This window comes from Lithobates pipiens, unplaced genomic scaffold (genome assembly GCF_037356315.1).
Source record: "Lithobates pipiens isolate NorthernLeopardFrog02 unplaced genomic scaffold, aLitPip1_a1.2 Scaffold_16, whole genome shotgun sequence".
Taxonomy (NCBI): domain Eukaryota; kingdom Metazoa; phylum Chordata; class Amphibia; order Anura; family Ranidae; genus Lithobates; species Lithobates pipiens.
In genome coordinates this window covers 241,526,952-241,546,313 of record NW_027507748.1, presented here as the reverse complement: position 1 = coordinate 241,546,313, position 19,362 = coordinate 241,526,952, and the positions used below count along the sequence as shown (strand labels likewise).

Genomic DNA, 19,362 nt, shown 5'->3' with positions numbered 1-19,362 from the left:
TCTCCAAAGTTCCAGAGAGCAGGGTGAGTTACCAGAGGTGCTGCTTGATGAGTCATCTAGCCTCCAAGAGTCACTCATCCCTGATACAGATTCACCCCAGGCTTGGCTGCTAGCCAAGCCAAATTTACCTGCTCTAACATCTATATACACTAGCACACTAAGCTAGAGTGTGTTACACCTGTCAGGAACAACAAGTTCAAGTTGGGTAGAGTGTAGCAGAATGCACATTTACTCACCATGCATAGATACAGATACAAACCCCTTTTCACTTCATTTTACATAACTTCCTGGATTTCTGGACACACCCAGGGAGTATAAATTTCTTACCTTCCCACCCTCACAAGCTTAGAGTGGCCACACGTGATGAGAAAGAGATAGCTAGGCAAGTGGTCTGCAGCCAGGTGAGACCCTTCAACTGTTAGAAATAACATACGGGCATATAGCATGCAGCTTCTCCCAAAAACCCAGCAACTGTGGGAAGCCCTTCCCTGATTGTTACCAGAGTACTCTAGGTACCGTGGGGTGGCCCTTAGTCTTTGGATCCATCCAGCTGATTACTTGTGTTATCATAGCAACCCTAGCCTTCACTATATTCTGTCTATGAAAATAATCATGAGTAGCTGTATTCTAAACTTTACTGAAGTAGTAATTTTCAGCTTGACTTTGTTTTTATTCTTATAGAGACTATTACCGTATATACTCGAGTATAGGCCGACCCGAATATAAGCCGAGGCCCCCAATTTACCCCCAAAAAAACTGGCAAACTTATTGACTCGTGTATAAGCCGAGGGTGAGACATGCCTGTCCATCCCTGTGTGTGTGTCCGTCCATCCCTGTGTGTCCGTCCATCCCTGTGTGTCCGTCCATCCCTGTGTGTCCGTCCATCCCTGTGTGTCCGTCCATCCATCCCTGTGTGTGTGTGTGTCCATCCATCCATCCATCCCTGTGTGTGTGTGTCTCCATCCATCCATCCATCCATCCCTGTGTGTGTGTGTCTCCATCCATCCATCCATCCATCCCTGTGTGTGTGTGTCTCCATCCATCCATCCATCCATCCCTGTGTGTGTCTCCATCTGTGTGTGTGTGTGTGTGTGTGTGTGTGTGTGTGTGTGTGTGTGTGTGTGTGTGTGTGTGTGTGTGTGTGTGTGTGTCCAGCCTACCTTTGTCCCGAGCCTCCGTCCCGTGCCTTGCCTCCTTGCCTCCGTCCCGTGCCGTGCCTTGCCTTGCATCCGTCCCGTGTCGTGCCTTGCCTTGCCCCCGTCCCGTCCCGTGCCGTGCCTTGCCTTGCCTCCGTCCCGTGCCCTCTTCGTCGGCGGCCATTGTAAAATTCAAAAGCTGCGCCGCCGCCTTCGCCTGTGATAGGCGGAACACTGAATTTCCCAGCAGCCTGTGTTCCGCCTATCACAGACGTCGTATCATCCTCGTCCGTAGTACGAGGATGATACGATGTCCGTGATAGGCGGAACACAGGCTGCTGGGAAATTCAGTGTTCCGCCTATCACAGGCGAAGGCGGAGCCGGAGGCGCGGCTTTTGAATAGAATGGCCGCTGTCTGTCTGCTCGACACGCTGATCGAGCGGGCAGACAGCGATGACTCGAGTATAAGCCGAGGGGGGCACTTTCAGCCTCAAAAAAGAGGCTGAAAATCTCGGCTTATACTCGAGTATATACGGTATATGCAGCCACGTTACTAAACCCATTTTGCATTATTGCTTCTAAAATATAGTAATTGCGCAGGTGAAAATAATTAAACCATCAAAAGAAGCAGCTGGCAATCGCACAACAGGACATTTGTGTAATTAAAAGAAAAAACGAAAGATTGCCGCGTTATGTGAGTGAGATATCACAAATATATGTAAAAAATTAATGAATGAACAACAGTGATCAATCCATAAAAAGTGTCCAAACAATGTAAAGACAGTCAGTTTAATCATTAGCTGTTACTATTAGGTCCACAAAAGTCCTTTTCGGGACTGGTATGGTAAAGTAGTACAGGATATAGTTTTGAGTGCTATTCAAGTTATTGTTGCAGCAGCCTGTGTTTTGTCAGTTTAAATAGGGACAGACAGGAAGCTGTGTGTGGCAGTGAGGGACAGTCAGTTTAATCAGTAGCTGTTACTATAAGGTCCACAAAGGTTCTTTTCAGGACTGGTATGGTAATAGGCTTGTACACGTATAATATTCTTTCTTCCAAATATAGAAAGAATATTATACTTGACTGCTGCCCTTCTGCTGCAGTAGTCCTTAATGAGTATAGGGACTGAGGTACAGTCTGCTAATCACAACCTACTAGTTGCACAAAGGTCCTTCTAAGGACTGGTAAGGTATAGCGTACTAGAGTATATAGGGTTGAGTGAGGTACAGTCTGCTAATCCTTAAGGACTGGTATAGGTCCACAATATATAGGGTTGAGGTGCACTACTGCTGACTGCTGCCCTATTCTGCAGCAGTCCTTTATCAGTATAGGGACTGAGGTACAGTCTGCTAATCACAACCTACTAGTTCCACAAAGGTCTTTATAAGGACTGGTAAGGTATAGTGTACTACAGTATATAGGGTTGAGTGAGGTACAGTCTGCTAATCCTTAAGGACTGGTATAGGTCCACAATATATAGGGTTGAGGTGCACTACTGCTGACTGCTGCCCAATTCTGCAGCAGTCCTTTATCAGTATAGGGACTGAGGTACAGTCTGCTAATCACAACCTACTAGTTCCACAAAGGTCCTTATAAGGACTGGTAAGGTATAGTGTACTACAGTACATAGGGTTGAGTGAGGTACAGTCTGTTAATCCTTAAGGACTGGTATAGGTCCACAATATATAGGGTTGAGGTGCACTACTGCTGCCCTATACTGCAGCAGTCCTTTATCAGTATGGGGACTGAGGTACAGTCTGCTAATCACAACCTACTAGTTCCACAAAGGTCCTTATAAGGACTGGTAAGGTATAGTGTACTACAGTACATAGGGTTGAGTGAGGTACAGTCTGCTAATCCTTAAGGACTGGTATAGGTCCACAATATATAGGGTTGAGGCGCACTACTGCTGACTGCTGCCCTATTCTGAGGCAGTCCTTTATCAGTATAGGGACTGAGATTTTTGTCACAGGGTCATTTAAAAAATGACAGGCAGAGGAAGAGGCAGGCCCTTCCGCAGGGGTGGTAGGGGTAGGGCAGGAGCAACAGGCTTGAGCCAAAGTGGGAAATTGCAGAAGGTGCGTGCGATTACGTCAAAGGAAGCACCAGAATCGGTTGACTGGCTCACTCAGCCTTACTCTTCTGCACCCTCCTCATATTCTCGATCTGCACCCTCTTCTTCATTCTCTGCTATGTGCACCCCCAAAGACACTACCACCAACAACACCACCACATACCTTCCGCTTGAGTCACAGGAATTATTTTCCGATCCATATCAATACATTTCTGATGCGCAGCCACTCTTGGCATTGGATCAGGAAGAGGAGGTAGCAACAACCTCCACTCAGCAGTCTGACGACAGTACCCAGATCAGCCCAAGGAGGAGGTTGGTCCCCGGTGTTGCTGCCTACTCCGAGATCTCTACTTATAGCGGTGGGGAAGGTGATGTCGATGATGTGTCTAGTGATGTCACGTGGGTGCCCACAAGAGAAGGCACATGAGCTGCCATCACCGAGCCCAGTGGGAGCAACGGAACACACATAGCCAGACTCCAGGCTCTCACCGTCCAGCCTCGTGTTCTACTTCTCCTTCTCCTCTCTCCTCACAATTGTCCTCCACTCCACCTTCCATCACGCCAAGCTCACGTTTTTCTGCAAAAAGGCAGGCTTCTGTGGGCCTAATGTTCGAGCGTAAAAAAATGATGACGCCGGATAACCCTCTTGCCCAACGGTTGACGGCTGGCTTGTCAGAACTGATAGCCCGCCAACTACTGCCATATAAACTGGTGGACTCAGAGGCCTTTCGAAAATTTGTGGCCATTGGAACACCACAATGGAAGGTCCCAGGAAGGAAGTATTTCTCACAGAAGGGCATCCCAGAGCTATATGGCCATGTTCAGTGGCAAGTGAATGTATCTCTGGCACACAGTGTCGGTGCCAAGATACATCTGACCACAGACACGTGGTCTAGCAAACACGGGCAGGGAAGGTATATCACTTTTACTGCCCACTGGGTAAACCTTCTGACGGCCGTCAAGCATGTAACCCGTGGCACCCGTGTAGATTTGGTTTTACCTCCACGGATTGCATGCAGGCCTGGCTCTTCTTCTCCTCCTCCTCCTACTCCATCCTCCTCCCTCTCCTCATCGACTGACTCCTCCTTTTCCGCTGATAGCGTCTCTTCCGCTGCGCCGCCCAAGCTCCCCAGAACCTATTTGACATGCCAGGTGAGATGTTGCCATGCCGTGCTCCATCTGTTGTGCCTGGAAGCCAAGAGCCACACTGGCCCGGCACTCCTTTCAGCTTTGCGTTCGCAGGCAGATCAGTGGCTAACACCGCTCAATTTGACAGTTGGTAAAGTGGTGTGTGACAACGGTGCCAATCTGCTTAGCACATTGAAACAGGGCAAAATTACGCACGTGTCATGCATGGCACACGTCTTAAACTTGGTCGTGCAGTGATTCGTTGTCAAATACCCTGGGGTTCAGGACATCTTGCGGCAGGCAGGCAAGGAAAATCTCGGCCCATTTCAGAAGATCTTACACGGCCATGGCTCGCCTTGCTGACATTCAGCGGTGACACAATCTGCCGGTCAGACGTCTTATTTGCGATTGCCCGACGCAATGGAACTCAACCTTCTATATGCTTGATAGGCTGCTCCAGCAGAAACGTGCAGTTAATGTCTACCTGTATGAACTCTGCGGCAGAACAGGTTCTGGAGAGCTGTTTTTTTTCCACCGCGCCAGTGGCTGCTCATGCGCAACGCATGCAGACTTCTGCGGCCATTTGAGGAGATCACCAAACTGGTCAGTCATAGCCTTGGCGCCATCAGTGACATGGTACCTTATGCCTTCTTTATGGAGCGTGCATTGCGTCGTGTCATTGATCAAGCTGTAAAGGAGCAGGAGCGGGAAGATGAGGAAGTCGCAATGTTGGATAAATTCCCAGGGGGGACTACTCTATCTGAGACAAGTGAACAACAGGAGTCTGAAGAGGAGTCAGAGGAGGATGGTGCCGGGGCGGATGAGGAGGAGCAAGAAGAGCTTCCTTAAAACCGGGAAGATGAGGAAGTCGCAATGCTGGATAAATTCCCAGGGGGGGGCTACTCTATCTGAGACAAGTGAACAACAGGAGTCTGAAGAGGAGTCAGAGGAGGATGGTGCCGGGGCGGATGAGGAGGAGCAAGAAGAGCATGCTTTAAACCTTTCTGGGATCCCTGTTGTTGTGTGTGGATGGGGAGAGGAGAATGAAGAGGACGAAATTATCCTGGATGATGAGCAGGAGCCAGGCCACCACACCTCTTCCAGTTTAGTGCAAATGGGGGCCTTCATGCTCCAGTGTTTTAATAGGGACCCCCGTCTAAAAAGCATAAGGGTCAAGGACCAGTACTGGGTGGCAACGTACCTAGACCCCCGGTACAAACACAAAATGGCGGAAAGGTTACCGCCGTCACAGAGGGCTGTCAGAATGGAGCACTTCCAGGCCTTGCTTCGAGAAATGCTGCATTCTGCTTTTGCGTGCACTGGCAGAGGAGCAATTCCCACTCCCAGAGAAGGAGTTGCGGGTACCAATCCAACAGCGCCTGCAAGAAGAGGCCGGTTTGAAGATGTGTTGGTGACTTCTGATATGAGTTCATTCTTTCAGCCGACCCATCGACAGGTATCATCCGGATCCAGCATCAGGGAATGCCTAGACCGTCAGGTGTCCGACTACATCGGGTTAACGGCCGTTGTGGACGCTCTGAGGAGTGATGAACCCCTGGACTACTGGGTGGGCAGGCTTGACCTCTGGCCAGAGCTTGCCCAATTTGCAATCGAACTGTTGGCTTGCCCCTCGTCCAGTGTCCTGTCCGAAAGGACGTTCAGCGCAGCAGGGGGGATCGTGACCGATAAGCGTACTCACCTAGCTCACGACAGTGTTAACTACCTCACATTTCTAAAAATGAATTAGGCATGGATCTCGGAAGGGAAGTCAACACAGTAGACCAGTAGACCATGTATATGTCTATAAACAATTTTTTTAATCGAGCACATAGACCTTCTTTCTTAATTTGGCTCACTTCCTTGTCCAAAAAAAGCACACCGTACTATATGCCCGTACCCTCCTGTTTGAAGAGGTTGAGCGGTGTCATATTTCTACTGGGGCTGCTTATTATGAGGGGCTTCCACCATCCCTGTGCTGTGCGGACTTCCTCCTGGGGCTGCTTATTATGAGGGGCTCCCACCATCCCTGTGCTGTGCTGACTTCCTCCTGGGGCTGTACCTCTGCTGTGCATATTATGAGGGTCTCCCACCATCCCTGTGCTGTGCTGACTTCCTCCTGGGGCTGTACCTCTGCTGTGCATATTATGAGGGGCTCCCACCATCCCTGTGCTATGCTCATTATGAGGGGCTCCCACCATCCCTGTGCTATGCTCATTATGAGGGGCTCCCACCATCCCTGTGCTGTGCTGACTTCCTCCTGGGGCTGCTCATTATGAGGGGCTCCCACCATCCCTGTGCTATGCTGACTTCCTCCTGGGGCTGCTTATTATGAGGGGCTCCCACCATCCCTGTGCTATGCTGACTTACTCCTGGGGCTGTACCTCTGCTGTGCATATTATGAGGGGCTCCCACCATCCCTGTGCTATGCTCATTATGAGGGGCTCCCACCATCCCTGTGCTATGCTGATTTCCTCCTGGGGCTGCTTATTATGAGGGGCTCCCACCATCCCTGTGCTATGCTGACTTACTCCTGGGGCTGTACCTCTGCTGTGCATATTATGAGGGGGCTCCCACCATCCTTGTGCTATGCTCATTATGAGGGGCTCCCACCATCCCTGTGCTATGCTGACATACTCCTGGGGCTGTACCTCTGCTGTGCATATTATGATGGGCTCCCACCATCCCTGTGCTATGCTCATTATGAGGGGCTCCCACCATCCCTGTGCTATGCTGACTTACTCCTGGGGCTGCTTACGGTGCAGGTGTCAGTGCTGTATATCATGGTGCTGGTGTCAGTGCTGTATATCATGGTGCTGGTGTCAGTGCTTTATGTCACACTGCTGATGTCAGTGCTCTCTATCACGGTGCTGGTGTCAGATCACTCTTTCACGGGGCAGGTGTCATTGCTGTATGTCACGCTGCTGATGTTAGTGCTCTCTATCACGGTGCTGGTGTCAGATCACTCTATCACGGTGCAGGTGTCATTGTTGTATGTCACACTGCTGATGTCAGTGCTCTCTATTACGGTGCTGGTGTCAGATCACTCTATCATGGTGCAAGTGTCATTGCTGTATGTCACGCTGCTGATGTCAATGCTCTCTATCACGGTGCGGTTGATCATCTCCTGCACCCTCTTCTTTGTCTACCCTGACCTTTCCTCTCCTCCATTGCCTTCATGCGCTCCACAGTCCTGAATTGTCACAATTTCACTTATAAAAAAAGAATGCTTGTAGTTGTCGATCCCAGATTCACCTCATACATGTGTTATGTCATTGGCCATGTGGTGGGACTATGTTTGCACAGCTAGTAATTATTTTGTGGCTGCAAATTTGACCTGTAGGTTTGCAAAGTTCGCCTCCCATTGAAGTCAATGGGGCCCGCCGCGAACGTTACGGTTCGCGAACTATCGGCCGCGTTCGCGGTCCGCGTTCACGAAACGTCCCGTCGGAAGTTCGTCCATCACTAGTAGTGTGTTACTGATGGTAGCCTTTTTTACGTTGGTCCCAGATCTCTGCATTCCATTCACTAGGACCCCCGTGCGGTTCTTGGATTTTTGCTCCCCATTCTTGTGATCATTTTGACCTCAAGCTGCTTGCCTATTGCAGATTCAGTCTTCCCAGTCTGCTGCAGGTCTACAATTATGTTTCGACAGTTTTTCGGTCTTCACCATAGTGGAGTTTAGAGTGTAACTGTTTGAGATTGTGGAAAGGTGTCTTTTATACTGATAACAAGTTCAAACAGGTGCCATTAATACAGGTAATGAGTGGGGGACAGAGGAGCACTTGAAGAAGGTCTGTTTGAGCCAGAAAATCTTGCTTGTTTGTAGGTGACCAAATACTTATTTTCCACCATAATTTGCAAATAAAGTCTTTAAAAAAAATAAATAAATCAGACAATGCGATTGTCTGGATTTGTTTCCACATTTTGTCTCTCATAGTTGAGGTATACCTATGATGACAATTACAGGCCTCTCTCATCTTTTTAAGTGGCAGATCTTGCACAATTGGGGCTGACTAAATACTTTTTTGCCCCACTGTATTCTTGATGTCCTTATTTATGGTTCTCTGTCATTTGTCCTTCATGAATAATTTATGTAAATTGATTGTTGTGTTATTAAAATGGATACAATTCATCATGGTGGCCCTCTTTCTATTATGTTTACAGTGAGATACAATGTTATTAATTTTTTATGTAAACAGTATTCCTTTGTGAAACCAAATAGGAAAAAGCAGCGCTCACATTACATCTATATAATAAAAATAAATCACATTAAAAAAATGCTAAATACATTAATATATAAATAAATCAATTGCACCCAGTGATATAAAGTAATGATTAACCGTGACCCAAAACAAGTGACCGAAATTAGTTCAATAAATAAAAAATGTGCAATAAATGATCATAAAAATTAAAACAAAATCCATGTTTTGGATGAAAAGCCGGAAAATGTCAAAAATATTCAAAAAGTTCAAAACTTTCCAAATAAGATTCTTCCACCACACCACAGCGTCAGTGATTCCACTCCCCTTTAAATCTTGCACTCACCAGCTACATATGCCTTACACTTGACGTGTTTGGCTACAAGCGCTTTTTACCCTCTCTCCTGGAGTTTAGGTGGGGATCTCAGAATTCCAATAACACCAGATGCACGTCTCTCAAACACTCCAAATAATTAATTCCATATATGAATGAAAAATAAATGCTTCCGATAGTGTAATATAGTGTAATATAGCCACAGCACTTTAATCTTAAAACTCACTGCATTACACTCACATAGAAAAATTCAATACACGCCAAAAGGTACAAAACCACAAATCTTCCTGCATCTTGACTGACTGTGAAGTGGTCACGGTGGACCCAGGATGTGCGTTCGCGTAAGATTTAATCTCACCGCTCCTCGTCCCCCACTATACACTGTTCGGTGGAAGGTATCAAATAGCGTCCTCCGCTCTGCTCAAACGATCGCCAAGTAGCCACGCCCCAATTTCTATTAAATGTATTTAGTATTAATATTAATTTTTTACAATTAAATTTTTTCACAAATTAATTCGATATTAAATAACAATTTTACTTATATACAATTCTCTTTTTTTTCATGGTGATTACACAGTGCCATTTTTATATGGACAGTTCACCACCCTTTTTATTTTTTCCTTGCATTTGTGGTTTGCACTAGACATTTCATTTTTATCTGCCGCGATTTCTAGATATCTTGGCTCCAGGGTGACTTTGCTAGATCATTTTTTGGAAACGAGGCTTGGTTTTTTCCTGTGTTTCAAATCGAGGTCTGTCCTTCATTTAATGCCGCAGTTGTGTTAAGTTGGGAACGACGCTTGGTCCCCCTGTCCCTGTCAGAGCACAATAGAACAGCTGAGAATATCGCTGTACTGACAATGGATTGTTAGTACAGTGACTCTGACCGAGCTATCAGGTTTTTTTCCATTCAACCCGCTGAGATGATAAAAAAACTAGTGGTGTGTACTAGGCTTAATTTTGTACCCATTTAGTAAACTGCAAGTTACATTTATTTACTGTCTGATCATTCATCTGATTACTGCAGAGCTAGTAAGAGCTGGGAAACCTGAACTGAGCTGCAGGACATAAGGTTGTCTCTCAGGACAACATCATATAATATTGAAAAACAGTAACAGAATCAGAAGGCAAGATTCTGTGTCAGCTTGGTAAGCTACAAATCAGAGGCAGGCAGCAGATAGAACAGATCCCAATTCAAGCTGGGTCAGGTAGCCAGGTACTCAAAGTTTAGTTCAAGATACAAATGCTAGTTACAAAGTACCGTAATCATAATCGAGCAATGAGCTGAAGGTAAATCTGAGTAAATAAAGACAGGTGTGAAAAACACACCTATTTCCTGCAGTCTAGAACATGCAGTGTGCAGTCTCCTGTATAATCAGGTTTATGGTTCAGGTTGGTAGTGACAAGGAGTTGTCCATCAGCAATAATATGGGACAGAAAATCTTTCATAATTATAATCTGCTCATAGATTATCTCATGTGAAACCTGCTGGGCTTTGTTTTCCAGGTTTCATTCTATTCTGACAGACCACCATGCAGAAAAGAACATGAAGGTGAATGGTATTCTAGTATTTTTCGTTTTAGACAGGGACAGAGTGGAGAGGGATTGAAAGCTTGTCTGTTTTTATTGTGGTCTCTGCTCTGTTAATGATATTCACCCTCTCTATTTACTCTGTATATCAGCCCTCAAAATTTCCACTCGTCTGCTCACATTTGGCGAATGGAAAAAGCTTGAGGGCGAGTTGTGGGGCTGCCTCGGGGGGGGGGGGGGGGGGGGAGGGGCATGCCCCCATCTGCAGACAGGGTTGAATGGGAGCCGTTCTCCCAGTGATCGGCCAGGGGCAGAGAGAGGAGAGGAAGAGTAGAGTCGGCAAGATCATCACACAGAGCAGGATTGAGTTGTCTGGCGGTCGCAGTTACACAAAGTTCCGCCTCCTGGACCAGCTCCTTTGATAACAGCACACTGGTTCAATGCGTGTGACATCTATCATAGGAGCCGATCAAGAAAGCAGGACTTTGACTGCGGGTGCTTCAAATCAAAGATGTCTGTCTGATGATCTAGCCGTCTTTCCTCTTCCTCTCCTCTCTCTGATCCCCGTGCACTGGTAAGGCTGCATTGATGGGCACTGATCAGGCTGAATTGATGGGCACTGGTGAGGCTGCATTGATGGGCACTGATGAGGCTGCGCTGATGGCCACTGGTGGTGAGGCTGCATTGATGGGCAGGCACTGATGGGAACTGATAAGCTGCACTGATAGGCTGCATTCATGGTCACTGATGAGCACTGATGAGGCTGCACTGATGGCACTGATAACGTTGTTGTTAATATTTATTTTTGTAACTTAATTCTGGATAAAATATTCAACAGTGTAATTTCATGAGATCATTTATGAGGACGTGTTTAGAGGAGGGATTGGGGCAGGGCAGGGTAGAGGTTGAGTGGGGCAACTGGTGACAAGTAACTCTTAAAGCCTGGCTAGTAGCTCAGGACTTTATTTTGAGCCCTACTGTATAGCATTATCATTGAAAGTGAAAGTAAAAGAAAATCCCACATTTTGTGTTGCCCCCAAAATAGTAATATAGGGGGACATCTTCCAATGGGGACACCCTTTTGAAAACAATGAAAGGTTGATAGCTCACACGTAATCGCTCATGGAGTACCTGAAAATGATTGGCAAGCAGTCACAATTAGCTGCAGGAGCCATCTCCAATTGCTTTCAATGGGACTGCAGCGTGCAGCTAAACACCGGCAATACCTGCTGTGATTTCCTGCATGTATTCTTTAATGGCCCCATTCACAAGGGTGAATAGGGCCTTACTGCTTACCCTGCTATGCTTAGACTTAATGAGCATTTAACACTTGCAAAGCAGGGGGGCACTGCAAGAATAGTTTTACTGCTGCTAGGAGTTGGACTAGTATGCATGGGAAAATGCCTTCACAATCATGTCACCAGTTCCTTGCTTTGGAAACTATTTCTTGCACATATTGATGGACTTCACAACTGTAACAAAGAGAGCACCTGAATAAATACTATCACAGGCACAGTATCATTGTAGTCCTCTTTTGGAAATGGAGGTGGTAGGACAAATGGCCCTCCCCCAAGCAGGATAATGCGCTAAAACTCTAGGTAAATAAAAGAGCCAGAACTTTCGCTGTGGAAGAATGGGTTTGATAATAAGGTTGGCAGTGCCTCCACCCAGGACAGGGCCTCTGTGAAGAGGGTATTCCCTTACAAAAGAACTCGCTGCTCCAGGTGAGACAGGAAGCCTAATGATATCTCGGCTCGCCTCCACATACGATCAACACTGAAGAAACAGCTGCACTCCAAGATCCATCAAAATTCTTATTTAATAAAGAACATCCCAAGTGTTACAGACAGTACAAATGGTACACGCGTTTCACACACTAACAGGTGAGCTTATTCATTATCGTAATAAATGAAATTCCTGGGTGGAGGCACTGCCAACCTTATTATCAAACCCATTCTTCCACAGCGAAAGTTCTGCCCTTCCTGGGAAACGAACCATTTCCTACCCATACAACAAAAGCTGGTATCCTGCCATTTAGCCCTGAAGAAGAGGGAGTTTGCTCCACCAAAACACATTAGCTTGATGCACATGTTGCTCATTTTTACTAAAAATCCATGAACTATATTTTAGCAGTCACATTTCTCTGGACCCCGGGCGCTCCTTCCTTTTTATCTAAGTCTAGAAGCTGAAAAGGCAGGAGCCCAATCCCCGAGAGGGCCCATCGCCACCATCCATCACTGGGCACTAGGGGTGAGCTCGATGTTCATGTCCAACGTAAGTTTGACTCGAACATCAGGTGTTTGCCCGTTCACAAACAGCGATTATTTTGGGGCATTCGTGGGACGTTTGAGCGCCGTGGAATGCCACATAATGCACTACGAGATCGCAGTGCATTAGCGTCTGATGATTGGCCAAAGCATGCATCTGACCTGCATGCTTTGTCCAATCACAGCGAGCTCTGCTGCAAGAGCCATAATTGGCCAAAGGCAGGGTGCCTTTGGCTAATCATGGCTCAAGGGGACTAAATCCAAACCCCACACTATATATGGCTGCTTACATAGCGGCCGCATGTAGTATATTGCCAAAAATATTGGGACACCTGCCTTTAAATGCACGTGAACTTTATTGGCATCCCAGTCTTTTGACCGTCAAGAACGCTGTGACGTACAACACTATGATGAGCCGAGAAAATTAAGGTCAATGCTTCTGAGCATGCGTCGAATTGCTCTCATTGGTCTTTTGGGGGCTGAAATTCCGATTGTGTGTATGCGGCATTAGTCTTTGAGTGGGCCCACCCTTTGCAGCTTTAACAGCTTCAACTCTTCTAGGAAGGCTGTCCAGAAGGTGTCTATGAGTATGTGTTTCTATTTGACCATTCTTCCTTGCTTTGTGCACTAGTCAAAATCATTTGGTTAAGGTGGGATTATGTTGTGGGGTTGTTTTTCAGGGGTTGGGCTTGGCCCCCTAGTTCAAGTGAAGGGAACTCTTAAGGCGTCAGAATACCAAGACATTTTGGGCACTTTCATGTTCCCAACTTTGTGGGAACAGTTTGGGGATGTATCCAACATGACTGTACACCAGTTGCCAAAGCAAGGTCTATAAAGGCAGGGATGAGTGAGTTTGAGAAGGAGGAACTTGACTGGCCTGCACAGAGTCCTAACCTAAACCTGATAGAACACCTTTGCATACCTCCCAACCATCCCAGATCCTGTGGGACTGTACCGGAAATTGAACAGAGTCCCGGCACCCCGCAGCTCTGAGCTGTGTCCCGCAGGCAGAACATGGCAACTGTCATCTCCCTGCTCTCTCTTTTAGCTGTGCTCAATTTACTTTTGACTGGCCTGACAGGGAAAGTCTGATCTGCACAAAGTGATTGTAGTGTCAAGTTGTGTGCTTAGCCACTCTCCCCCCTTCTTGTGCTGGTCTCCTGATCAGGATCGTTGTGTTTGTGTGGAGGATTGGTGTGTGCTGTGCTGCCTACATGCAGAGCGTGGACTGTACATACTGCTGCTCCTCATCCCTTGTAATCAGTAAGAAATGCTGCCGCTGCTGGAAGGCCATAGAAAGAGGTGAGTTTTGCATATTTGCCCTTCTCACCTGACCAGGCTGCAATTGTCTAAATGTCTAACAATCCCTGCTCTGCTGAAAGATTGTAAAAATGTCATTCAGTTACAAACGGTAAGTTTCCAGCCTGCGCCTGCCTTAAATGAGAACCAGCACCCCTTAAAGCAGCCCACTTACCACCTTGAGCCTACAGCCCCCTTTGGTGTCCCCTTACCCTCTGCAGAGCCCAAATGTCCCCCTTCTCCTTCCACAGGGTATCCGTGCCCCCCCCCCCCCACCCCCACTCTGCAGAGTGCCAGTTCCCCAGAGCATTAGTACTCCCAGAGTGCCAGTGACCCCCTTTCCCTTTTTTTCACAGACGACTGCATTGCAATAGCCATCAGTGTATGGTGGGTGCAATGCCATGTCCCTGCAGACTCTTCCCCCAGCCCTCTGTCTTTACCTCTGTACAGGCTTTCAGTTAGAGAGCTAGAGGAAGTGTCAGTGAACTATGAATGTGGTGATGTTGCGACACTTGTTTTCCATTGCGATCTACAAGTTCATCTGCCATGGTGTGACATGGAACTTGTAGTTCACTCATTCATTCATAGATCTCTGTGAATGAATGAATCAACTGTACAGTCAGACTGGCATTGCACCAATTTCAAATTTGCCACTTGCTGTGAGTAGGAAGAACCCAGCATGCTGTCAGGGGATGCATTGGCACTTTACATATGGGAGGGTGGGTTAGCTACATTTTACACACAAAATAGGGGTGTAACATGTTGCTAAAGATGGGCTAGCCTTTAAGGAGTATTTTGTGGGTGCAAAGGCTGCAAAGTGCTTTTGCAGTGTGTGCTGCTTGTAGTCTAAGGGTCCTTTCACACAGGGCGGATCAGTTCTGATCCGCCCCGTGGATATCCGTTTGCTCAGCGGGGATCACTCCGTCGATCCCCGCTGAGCAGGGAGATGACAGGTCCGTCTCTGCACACTGCGCAGGGACAGACCTGTCACAGCGCCACTCTCCCCTATGGGAGATCGGATGACGACGGACCGCAGTGCCCGTCGTCACCCGATCCGCAGATGGATGGAAAAATAGCTTTTTCCTCCGTTACACTTTTTCGGATCGAAGCGGGTCGGATGTCAGTGGACATGTCACCGCTGACATCCGACGCTCCATAGAGCTCTATGGAGCACCCATTCAGGTCCGCTTGAAAAACTGACAGGACGTCAGTGTGAAAGGGGCCTTATACTATCAGCGCCTGACCTCACAAATATTCCCATAGACACACTCCTAAACCTTGAGGACAGCCTTCCCAGAAGAGTTGAAGCCTCTATAGCTGAAAAGGTGGCCCAACTCAATATTGAACCCTACGGACTAAGACTGGGGTGTCCTGATGAAGTCGTGTGATAGGTGCCGATACGCGTAGGAATACTAGGATTATCTGGACGCCGAAAGTGACATCCGGAGCACGAGTGCGGCGCTTGTTTTATATGCTTTATGTGATTTTATGTGAGTACCTTTGTTGCCCATTTACTTACTAAATTAAAAAGTTGGCATACTTCACTATTGGGGCTCCTTCCTCTTCCCTATATGAATTATGTGACATACTGTGGGAGAACCTAGTGGAAACCATAGTTACAGCTGTGTAAGGTGACAGACCCAGCTATATCACGTACAGGATACAGCGCTCTGGATACATTTACTTTTTGCTGTTTACCTTACAGCAGTGAGGTAAGGAGCACCTGGTGTTTGCGGGCACTGTAAAGATACAGATCACTTAGTCACTTATCCAAGTCACTCAGTTTTATTTAGATTTTGCAATTTGCCCTGTGTGCATTCACGGACTCTATATGTATTTGTATATATTTTTTGCATTGGCACTTATGTATGCACCTTCATTCGGATAGAAGTGTTTATTCACATGGATGTTTATTTTGCACCTTATGTTCTATTATTAGCACAGTGGATTTTATTTATTTATTTTGGTCCTACCAGCAAGTTGACCTGTGTAACTTACCTACGGCTAGGGTTGCCACCTGTCCGGGATTCACCTGGACAGTTCGGGTTTGGAATCCTGCGTCCAGGGTTCAGACTGCTTGAAACCTGGACACATTATTCAGACCGGACTATGGCTTCCAGATACATCTGGATGAGAGGTGCTGACTGCCAAGGGGTGAGTGAGCTCACCATCCATCCCTGTCTGTGACTGAAGTCTCCTCCCTTCTCTCTCCTGCCTCTGATGGAGTACACTAAGGTAATTCAGGGTTCTCAGAGCACCCCTTACATCAGAGTTCCCCTTTACACGAGAGGCCGCAGTGTTCCCCCTTACATCATAGTCCATTCCGAACATCAGAGTTCTCAGTATTCCCCCTTTAAATCAGAGTTCCCAGAGCATCCCTTATGTCAGAGTCCCCGGAGTCCTCCCTTACATCAGAGTTTGCAGAGTCCCCCCTTACAGTGAAAGGGAACTCTGCAGGTTCAGATGTAAAAGGGGAACTCTGTGGACTCTGATGTAAAGGGGGACTCTTGTTGTGACTCTTGCTGTGCACCGCTAAAGTGTTCGGGTTTGACTTGAAGAAAAGGTGGCAACCCTACCTACGGCACATATGCACTTTACTTATTTATGCTAGCACATTTATGTGTTCAGTTAGTACTGTCAATTCAAATATTATTATTGATTATCAGTAGGGTTCCTTTGACCCTTGGTACATAGCACTGGTGCTCTTTGGAGCGCAACACCATATATTGATTTATTTTTATTTATTTTGGGTGCGGTTTGCAGCCCTGTCGGTGGTTTGCTGCAACCAATCTGTTTAGTGTATCTTCTGTTTATTTTCTTTTTATCCGAGTAGCGTGGGAATACCCAATACCTTATAAGACTGGGGATGCCATTAAAGTTCATGTGCAGGTAAAGGCAGGTGTCCCAATACTTTTGGCAATAGTGTGTGTGTGTGTGTGTGTGTGTGTGTGTGTGTGTGTGTGTGTATGTGTGTGTGTACTAGACTATATACATACATAGCTCCCAACTGTCCCTGATTTTGAGAGAATGTCGCTGATTTGGAGCAATGTCCCTCTTTCCTCCTCATTTGTCCCTCATTTTGGTCTGATCTGTATCGTTGTATATACAACGCACTATTTATCTTTCAAAAAGTGTCTCCCAGTGCTAAACCTTTCATCCAATTTATAAACTGCTGCATTTGTCAATTTCAAAAGCCAATATAAAGGAATAGTAGTGGAAAAAAAAAGCACTTGTGGGTTTCAATTATCTTTTTGGGGGTTAATTCTCCTTTAAGGGGGCTTGGCATGGGGTCCTATGCCTACATACCTTTGCTAGTAGGTGTCCCTCACTCCCATCCCAAAAAGTTGGGAGGTATGTATATAGTAAACATCAATATTACTATATCTACATATATATATATATATATATATATATATATATATATTATATTATATATATATATATATATATATATATATATATATATATATCAAAGTGCTATTGTGTGATTAAATGTGTAACTAAAACATATAAACAAACCAAATTTTCATCATATATACATCACGCATACCATTATCTTGAAATAAAGTGTAAAAGAGCCAATCAAGGTGAAAAAAAAAATCGTGCCACAGTCCACATCAACCAATGAACACACTTTATATTATTTCATATATTTATATATATTTAGCACAAGGGGTTATTTCATATAAGGTCTAAAGTTATTTAGCACAGCCAATCTTTGTTTTATATCTATCTATCTATCTATATATTTCAAATTGAATACTTAGTTTTATAAAAATGAAGAATTCCATTGCTTGGCTCTCTAGGTCCTCTACTTTCGGGGAAGCCACCATTTATGGGGCTGTCTGGGATCGTATGTGCGAATGATGATGAAAATGAAGATTTGGTCCAGCAGTGAAAGGGTTATGAGGGCGGAGCCAAGGCGACACATCAAGGGCTTGGAAAGCAGAAGGCAGAAGGCTGGATTCCTGGCTCCCAGTCACAGGGCAGCTGCTGGCTGTGTTTTAAGTGAGGCGCTGGGCAAAGGTGGACAGGGAGGGGGCACGTACCCACCGTGAGGCACAGGGGGCCACAGATCCTCTGCACAGCCGCTGGCAGCCCCCTCTCCGTGCTGTCTACACAGAGAAAAGGTAAGCTAGAATGCTTTTTAAAGGGACAACACTGAGGTACCCAATTCTTATTGATTTTGTGTGTGTGCCATTCTGAGGAATAGTTTGCTATCTGTACACAGGTACATTGGTCTAAATGACCCCAGCATGAGATTCATAAAAGAACAATCCTGCCAATGTAGAATTGATGTGTTTACCTGTGGCATGCTTGATTCTTTTTTGCTCCCCCCTTTCCAGTGTCCACAGGTTGAAATCTGGACCATGTGACTGTCTCCCACTAAAAATGGAAAGTTGGCGTTCGTTTTTGTATGTGCGCTGTTAGAAAATGGTACTTGGAGGAACGCAGTCAGAAAGGCTGATGGCATTGGTTACCTATATACCCCAACAGCTGTATTTCTGTGAAACATTCATACATGTGTCATCATAGATTTATAACTGCAATAGGGGATTTTAATGGTTTGTTTATTATTTTTTGGTATCTGAAGATGAGTCGTAAGAATGTGTTTATGAGTAAACGCAGTTTTTTGTTTGATTTTATATTGTGAATGGGCTGCATATTATTTGTAAATAGCCAAACTTACACTGTCAAGAATGGGACTGTCACCTAGGTTCACATATGTGCGGGTTGGGAATGCGCACTCTTTAGCAGACATGTGGGGGCGCTGTTAATTCTTGGGTGGGTGCACCCTGCGGTTCCTTGTGGCATATTTTTAAAGTGACATTTAAACGTTATTTTTTTAAAATTTTTATTGCAAACATGTCATACTTACCTGTACTGTGCAGTGGTTTTGCACAGAGCAACCCCGATCCTTCCCCATTCGGGTCCCCCTCCGGCACCCTGGCTCCTCCTCTTCAGCCAGTGCCTCCAATAGCAAGCCACTTGCTCTGTGGGCACTGGTGCATGCTTGCTCCTTGAGCCTTAAAAACCACTTTAAGGAAGGGTCAGGGGTTTCTTTCCCCATGTTCCTTATGGGTACAGCAACCTATTCAAATGAATGGGCTGCTGTACCCACAATGTGCCCACACAAACGTGCACACATAACCCGCACATATGTGAAATTGCTCTTGGCTCTGTTTACACTTTCGATGCAGTGTGTGGTATTATATGCGTTCCTTGAGCAAATGAAAATGTGCCAGGTGCACTGCAGTGCCAATCATTTTTAAGGGATTGTTCAAGCTAGAATTCCTTGATGGAAACTGTTCCATGCAGCTTTCTAGCACCACATTCAGAAGGCATTGCCATTGCTATCTGAAGCGGGTATCAGTGCAAAGGTAATGACACTCCAAA

General features: G+C 46.1%; 1 protein-coding gene across 1 annotated transcript in view; it reads left to right on the top strand.

The window, feature by feature from the left end:
- Positions 1 to 17,900: 17,900 nt before the first annotated feature.
- Positions 17,901 to 19,362, top strand: part of CDK18 (cyclin dependent kinase 18) — a 310,945-nt gene continuing 309,483 nt past the window's right edge. Inside the window, exon 1 of the mRNA XM_077481220.1 lies at positions 17,901 to 18,095. The gene's annotated coding sequence lies outside the window, so the exon portion shown is untranslated. The remainder of the gene's footprint in view (positions 18,096 to 19,362) is intronic.